This window comes from Echinops telfairi, unplaced genomic scaffold (assembly GCF_000313985.2).
Source record: "Echinops telfairi isolate 266 unplaced genomic scaffold, ASM31398v2 ScPeMD7_7468;HRSCAF=8506_0, whole genome shotgun sequence".
NCBI classification, from domain to species: Eukaryota; Metazoa; Chordata; class Mammalia; order Afrosoricida; family Tenrecidae; genus Echinops; species Echinops telfairi.
In genome coordinates this window covers 8,820,613-8,826,757 of record NW_022111369.1, presented here as the reverse complement: position 1 = coordinate 8,826,757, position 6,145 = coordinate 8,820,613, and the positions used below count along the sequence as shown (strand labels likewise).

Below are 6,145 nucleotides of genomic sequence, written 5' to 3'. Positions count from 1 at the left end.
CCTTCGTGTCCCCAGGGAGGGTTTCTCAGGGGAAATACGGGAGCAGAGAGCCTCCTCTCTTTTCTCTGAATGACGAGGGGCTTTGAACTGCTGGTCATGAGGTCAGGAATCCAACACTGACCTGACAGACCCACCCGGACTCCTTTACTTGAAGTCCACGGGCATACATTTAAAGTAAGACCCGCTGGCAAGACTTACTTGTCTTTCCCTAGCCACATTCAGTGAATATTAAATAAAAACTCTTGACCCAATCAACATTTCCCCCCAATAGATCATGACAGCACAGGTGTGAAATTATCAGAGATGAGTCCAACAAGGGCTGAGAATCACCCACACATTCTTCAAAGTGGGGAAAAGTACCTTTGCAAGCACGTTTATTTAAAGTTCACAGAAAATGGGTACTGTGAGAAAAAAAAACACCTTAATGGGTTTCAATTGTTTTTTGACCACGAAATTAAACTTACACTAACTTGCTTCAACATGTCTGAACACGATCTAGTTTGAAGCACTCAGAAGGCTAAGACACCTGTTTAAAAAGAGCCCTACCAGAGAAACATGAATGATGTTAACATGGAAGCAAGCACAAGTTTCAGATGGATGGTAGGACTTAGGTGGAAGAATGGTGAAACCACGGACGCTGACTTATACAAAGTGTATGGAGAAGATATCCCAGAGAAATCAGCAGTTTACAAATGGCTGGGTCAACGTTTTAGGAAGGAACGTGGCACTGAAAATTAAGCCCACAGTGGCAGACCGTCCCCATCAATTGCTGAGGAAACAGCTAAGCTTGTCTGTGACCTAACTGAAAAGGAAGGTGATTAACAGCAGAAACAACAGTTACCACCACAGACATTTCTGTCGAATCGGTCAGCTTACACAATTCTGACTGAAAAGGTAAAGATGAGCAACCTCTGGGCTCTATAGGTGTCAAAGTAGCTGCATCCAACAAATATACAAATGTGCTTGATACAACTGATGAATGGATTGTTAAAAGAGCTACAAGAGCCCCCAATAAAATTATCTTTAAATGAAAAAAAGGGGAAATAGCACCATATATATATCAGACACTAATTAAGAGCATGTTAAAAAAAAAAAAGAGCTGTAAAAGCCCCCAATAAAATTATCATTTAAAAAAAAGTGTTGCATCCAGACCCGCTACAGACAGAGCAGAGCTTTCCATGGAAATGTTCAGCCAGATCCTGAAACACATGGTTTTACAGACACGCTCCTTAAATCAAAACACCGTCAGTGCACTGGGTACCGAGAGCCCAAAGTCATCCAGTTCAAGTAAAAGCAGACTAGTTAAGAGCAAAAACCAGGCAGCAGTGTCTGGGAGATGCTCAAGGTGGGCTTGTTTGCCTTTCTGAGGGGGCAAAGAACGATATAGCTGCTCATTCGGAGAAAGAGCCAACATGTCAGCAAAAAATACCTGGATGAGTTTCATCAGAGTCCTCCTGGACCAGGACCAGGACCACACTCCTGCTCACTCCTCTCACCAAACACGGCTATTTGGTGAGATTTTGATGGGGCACATTAGCCTTACAAGTCTGAGTTTAGCTCCTCCTGGCTTCTTTTCGTTTCCCAATCTGAAAACACCCTTACAGGGAAGGCCGTTTTTCTCCAGTTAACATGTAGAAGACCGCATTGGCATGGTTACATTCCCAAGACCTCAGTTCTTTAGGGATGGGCGAAATGGCCAGTATTCTTACTTACAGAAGTGATTTGACCTTGATAGACCTTATGTGAGAAAATAAAGTTTACAATTTTTACCTTTTAATTCGTTTTTTCCATGAACTTTTTGAAGTCCTCTCATATATAAGATAGGATGTGTTTTAAGGAACCAACTTACACCCAGCTGTTCAACTTTCATATGCACTTTGCTAAAACTGACCCGCCTTTTCGCACCTCTCCATTTAAAACACGCACACTGCAAAAGAGAACGGCATGTCTCACACCGATGAATCCTCCTCTGCTCAGTGTCCGCCAAAAAACAAACCCGAAGCCTCGATACCATCAAGTCAATCCTAACTCACAGAGACTCTATCGGGCAAAGTACAACGATCTCTTGGGGTTTCCAAGGTGGTACATCTTTACAGGAGCAGCCTCTTTCTCCAACATGTAACCCACCAGACTTACATAAAAAACTCTCTGGAGGCAGAGACAATTTGATAACTGGTGGTATAGTGGTTATGCGTTGGTTTGCAACCTGAAAGGTCAGCAGTTTAAAACCACTGCGCCATGGGAGAAAGGCAGGGCTTTCTACTCCCGGAAAGCGTTACAGTCTTAGACCCTCACGGGGGCAGTCCTGCCCTGTCCTACAGGGCCGCTGTGAGTCGGCACCAACTCAACAGCAGTGAGTTTAACAGAGGCACCATAAGTTTCCCCTCTCCCACTTCCATCTCATTAATGAATGTATTTTCAATAAAATTACAGTACACATAACACCCGTTATGGCATAACCGTTTCTGGAAAAACTGTAATAAGGGCATTTTAACCCATTTCCATTCTATAAATTGATAGCAGACTTGGGAGCTTGGCATTTCCAGGAATGTACAACAAAAAACAGGGTTTTAGCCTCCCTCTTCTCTGACGCCAGGGGGCACCCAAAATCTCCTGCCTACAGTCATGGAGCCTGTTTGACTCAATCACTTTGTTTGGGAATTTTTTTAGGATTACTAGACTCTTAGGCAAACAGAACATCCATGTTATGAACTCTAATTCCTGTGGACCCTCGAATACATCTTCCCGTTTTCCGTGTCGAGTAGAATACATAAAAAGTGATTTTCTGACAAGCTTAAAAACCGCTGAGAACATGGCTTCAAGAAAATACAGAAAGGAAAAAAAAACAAACCACACAGAATAAGCAGGCTGTTTTCGTCACTAAGGAGCGCTGGTTGTGCAGTGGGGAAGCACCTGCCCACTAGTCAGAAAGGTCAGACTCAAGCCCCCTAGTGACTCACTCCCCTCCAGAGAGAGGGGCAGTCTGCAGTCTGGGAAGACTACAGCCTTAGACACCCCGCAGGCAGGATCACTGGGAGGCAAGTCCACTTTATAACAAGTGGGTTTGATTTTTAACAAGTTGAAGTCACTAGAAAATGCTTGCTCAGCGTTTCTTGTCTCTTACCTTTCAAATACATTCCACCAACCAAATGAAGGCAAAACAGACGCTTATTATTTATACATGTTTGATATTTTTCAGATTAAAGAAGACACATCTGTAAAAATGTCACATTCTCCTACCTCCTGGGCTTGCAGCGTTAAGTCAGAAAACATCCTTCGGTACAAGTGGCTGAAACTGCAGGGTTTAATTGCTTATGCCTGAATTTTATTAAGAATCTAAAGGCCACTTCTGTATAAAATTGTATTCTCGTTCCTATTTTCACCCCTCCTTTTCCACCTAATCTAGTCAAATTCTTCAAGTAGTTCTGAAGAAACATGACATTAGTGAGAATGAGTTGACTTCAACTCTAAATTCCTGCTGAAATCTTCAATTGGGTTCTGTTGACAGGACATAGAAATCAAGCCTTATGGTTTCTTTCCGAATTGTCTGGGTGCGTTATAGAAATATTTATGTGGCTTGGTGTAATTATGTCTAGGCAATCACTGTAATATTTACTGTCCATATTGCTCATTTATTGATGGGCAGTTTCATGCTCAAAGTGTGTGTGTGTGTGTTGTGAGTTTGTATGTGTATTATACATATCTCTTGGGAAAGGCGACCAAGGACACACAGCCTACATTCTTGTTCCTAGTTAGTATAGTAAATGTTTGATATATTTACTTTTAAAATATCAGTGGCTTTCTTTATATAGGAAATGATGACTGGCATTTGGAAATCTTAGGTCTTCTTCAACTAAGGCTTATTTCAAAGCAATTAACTTAATACACACTGTATTAAGGACCAAATGACTGTCAGTCATGTTAATAAGTTAAAGTAACATGGCTTATAATATTTATAGTATACATTTTTAACATGTTCTAATGTCTGTCTATACCAAGCCCTGTGAACACCTTTTGACATACCTTAATTTCCAGGTGAGCTGTTTCCGTTTACCCGCTGAGTTCTATGAACCTGGAGGGCATATTGGGTTCCACACTGGTCCACTAGCGGCAAGAGCAGCTTTCTGAGCCCACTAGCTGCTCTGTGGGAGATTGATAAGGTTTTCAGCTCCCATAAAGACTTACAGCATCAAAACCCCAAAGAAGCAGTTCTACTCTGTACTGTAAGTTAGCAAGATGTCAGAATCAAATTGGTGGCAGTGAGTTTTGTGTGTTTTACAATAAGCTATTAATGCATTATTCAGATTTATGCACCAACCATTAAATGTGGAAGGCAAAGAAAATTATGATTTTACTAACTTCCGTAATATGAAATCGACCAAACATGCGATCAAGATGTGACTGGAGCCATGGGCACTGTGGGTTTGGCATAGGACTGCTAACAAGGTTGACTGTTCAAACCCATCAGATGCTCTGCAGAGGAACAATGAGGCTGCCTGTGCCTGTGAAGATTTAGTCTCAGAAACCCACAGGGACAGTTCTACTCTGTCCTGCAGGGTCACCAGAGGAGGGACTCGACTTGACTGAAGTAGGTTAGGTTATTCATTGGAATCATGAGATGATAGTGGGTTGTGTTTGTATTTTTATGATGGCTGGAATGTAAAAGTTGGAAACAAAAAAGGTTGCATAGTTGGGTAATGTGGCCTTGAACAGACTTATCAGAGAAAACATGATTAAATTTTTCAACATTAATAATGATGTATTCACTGGAATAAGTCATATTTTGGAATATATATACATATATAGAGAGACATACACTATAAAAGTGTCTTATTGAATAGAATACACAAGAAACAAATCAACTACACCTGTGAAAAGAAAAACAAAAAATCTTCAATCAGGAGTCAAATGGACAACAGACAATCAATAGTTCTGATGTAAGTTCAAGTTGAAGTTAAGGAAAATTAAACCAACTCCATAAGTGGCAAATTAAGGCCCTAGTTAATCCTGGATTTAGAGACCATCTGAGGAATAGATGTGAGGCATTTAACACTAACAGGGGTGGGGAGGTCGGGGTGGTGGCTGCTAAATGGGGGAATGAACAACCTTTAGTTTCTGGATGGGATGAAAAACACCTCTGGAGGAAAAGCACCTTTTATGTTCCTATCAATTACTCAAGACAAAAGCTATTCATAGGAATTGGCTAGTCAAATGCACGTAGAAATACAAATGATACGGACAAAGCCTTCAATTCCTTAATTTCTGTTATCAGTAATAGCTACAGTGCCATGGAAAAAGAATTTAGGGGCTGGCTGGCCCTAGCACCGAACCAAGTCCAGATCCTATCCAGTCAGAGCTCTGACCAGTGGAAACGTGGAAATCTCTGCGCCAACGTGGAAAGGGAGATTCCTGTTGGAACAACAGACAGAGGTCCTATAACCCCTAGTCACCAAGGAGGCGGTGGGAAGGGAATGGGTAAAACCAAGGAAACCTAAAGCATGGGGTACTACAGTGTAAAGCAGTGGTTTCCATCTACAGACTGGCACTGTCCGCTTTCTGAGGAACCATTAAAAAGGGAATTGTGAAAGCAATAAGCAATAAGTGTCTTTAGTTTTGAATGTGGCAAAATGAAAAAGTCGGTTTGGGTTGATGAAAGGCCCACAACCCACTATGAAACAGGCACAAATGATGACACATGATCCCCTTATCCAGGCTACCTGGGAAGAGTCCACTAACCTGGTGTTGTTAGGTACGTTATCAACAAGAGGAGTACATCCCAGGACGATGGCCCTGAGTTCACATCTGGAAAGGAACACACCTTCATGGTTCAATTTTCAGCCAAACAACCGACATGTCGATCAGGTGAACAGTAACACTTGTAAGGTATGCACACTATAGTGTAATCAACCGTTTGGGATAAAAAGGGTGGCATTTACCCAAGAACACAGTTTAGAAGGGCTAGGATAGAAAGTGAAATGTAAACAAGGAACAGAGAGCAAGTGGAGCATGTGCTCTTACAACGTGTAGATGGAAATTAATGAGATGAAACAAAACGGGTATGAATTGCTTAATGGAAAACTAATCTGCTTTGTAAACCTTCACCCAATTCACAATAAAAAGATTTTATTCCGCAAGAATACTTTGT

General features: G+C 41.5%; 1 protein-coding gene across 1 annotated transcript in view; it reads right to left on the bottom strand.

Annotated features, from left to right (window-relative positions):
* Window positions 1-6,145, bottom strand: part of PAPSS1 (3'-phosphoadenosine 5'-phosphosulfate synthase 1) — a gene marked incomplete at its 3' end in the record, with an annotated part of 123,150 nt that overhangs the window by 105,812 nt on the left and 11,193 nt on the right. The gene's annotated exons all lie outside the window — the stretch shown is intronic.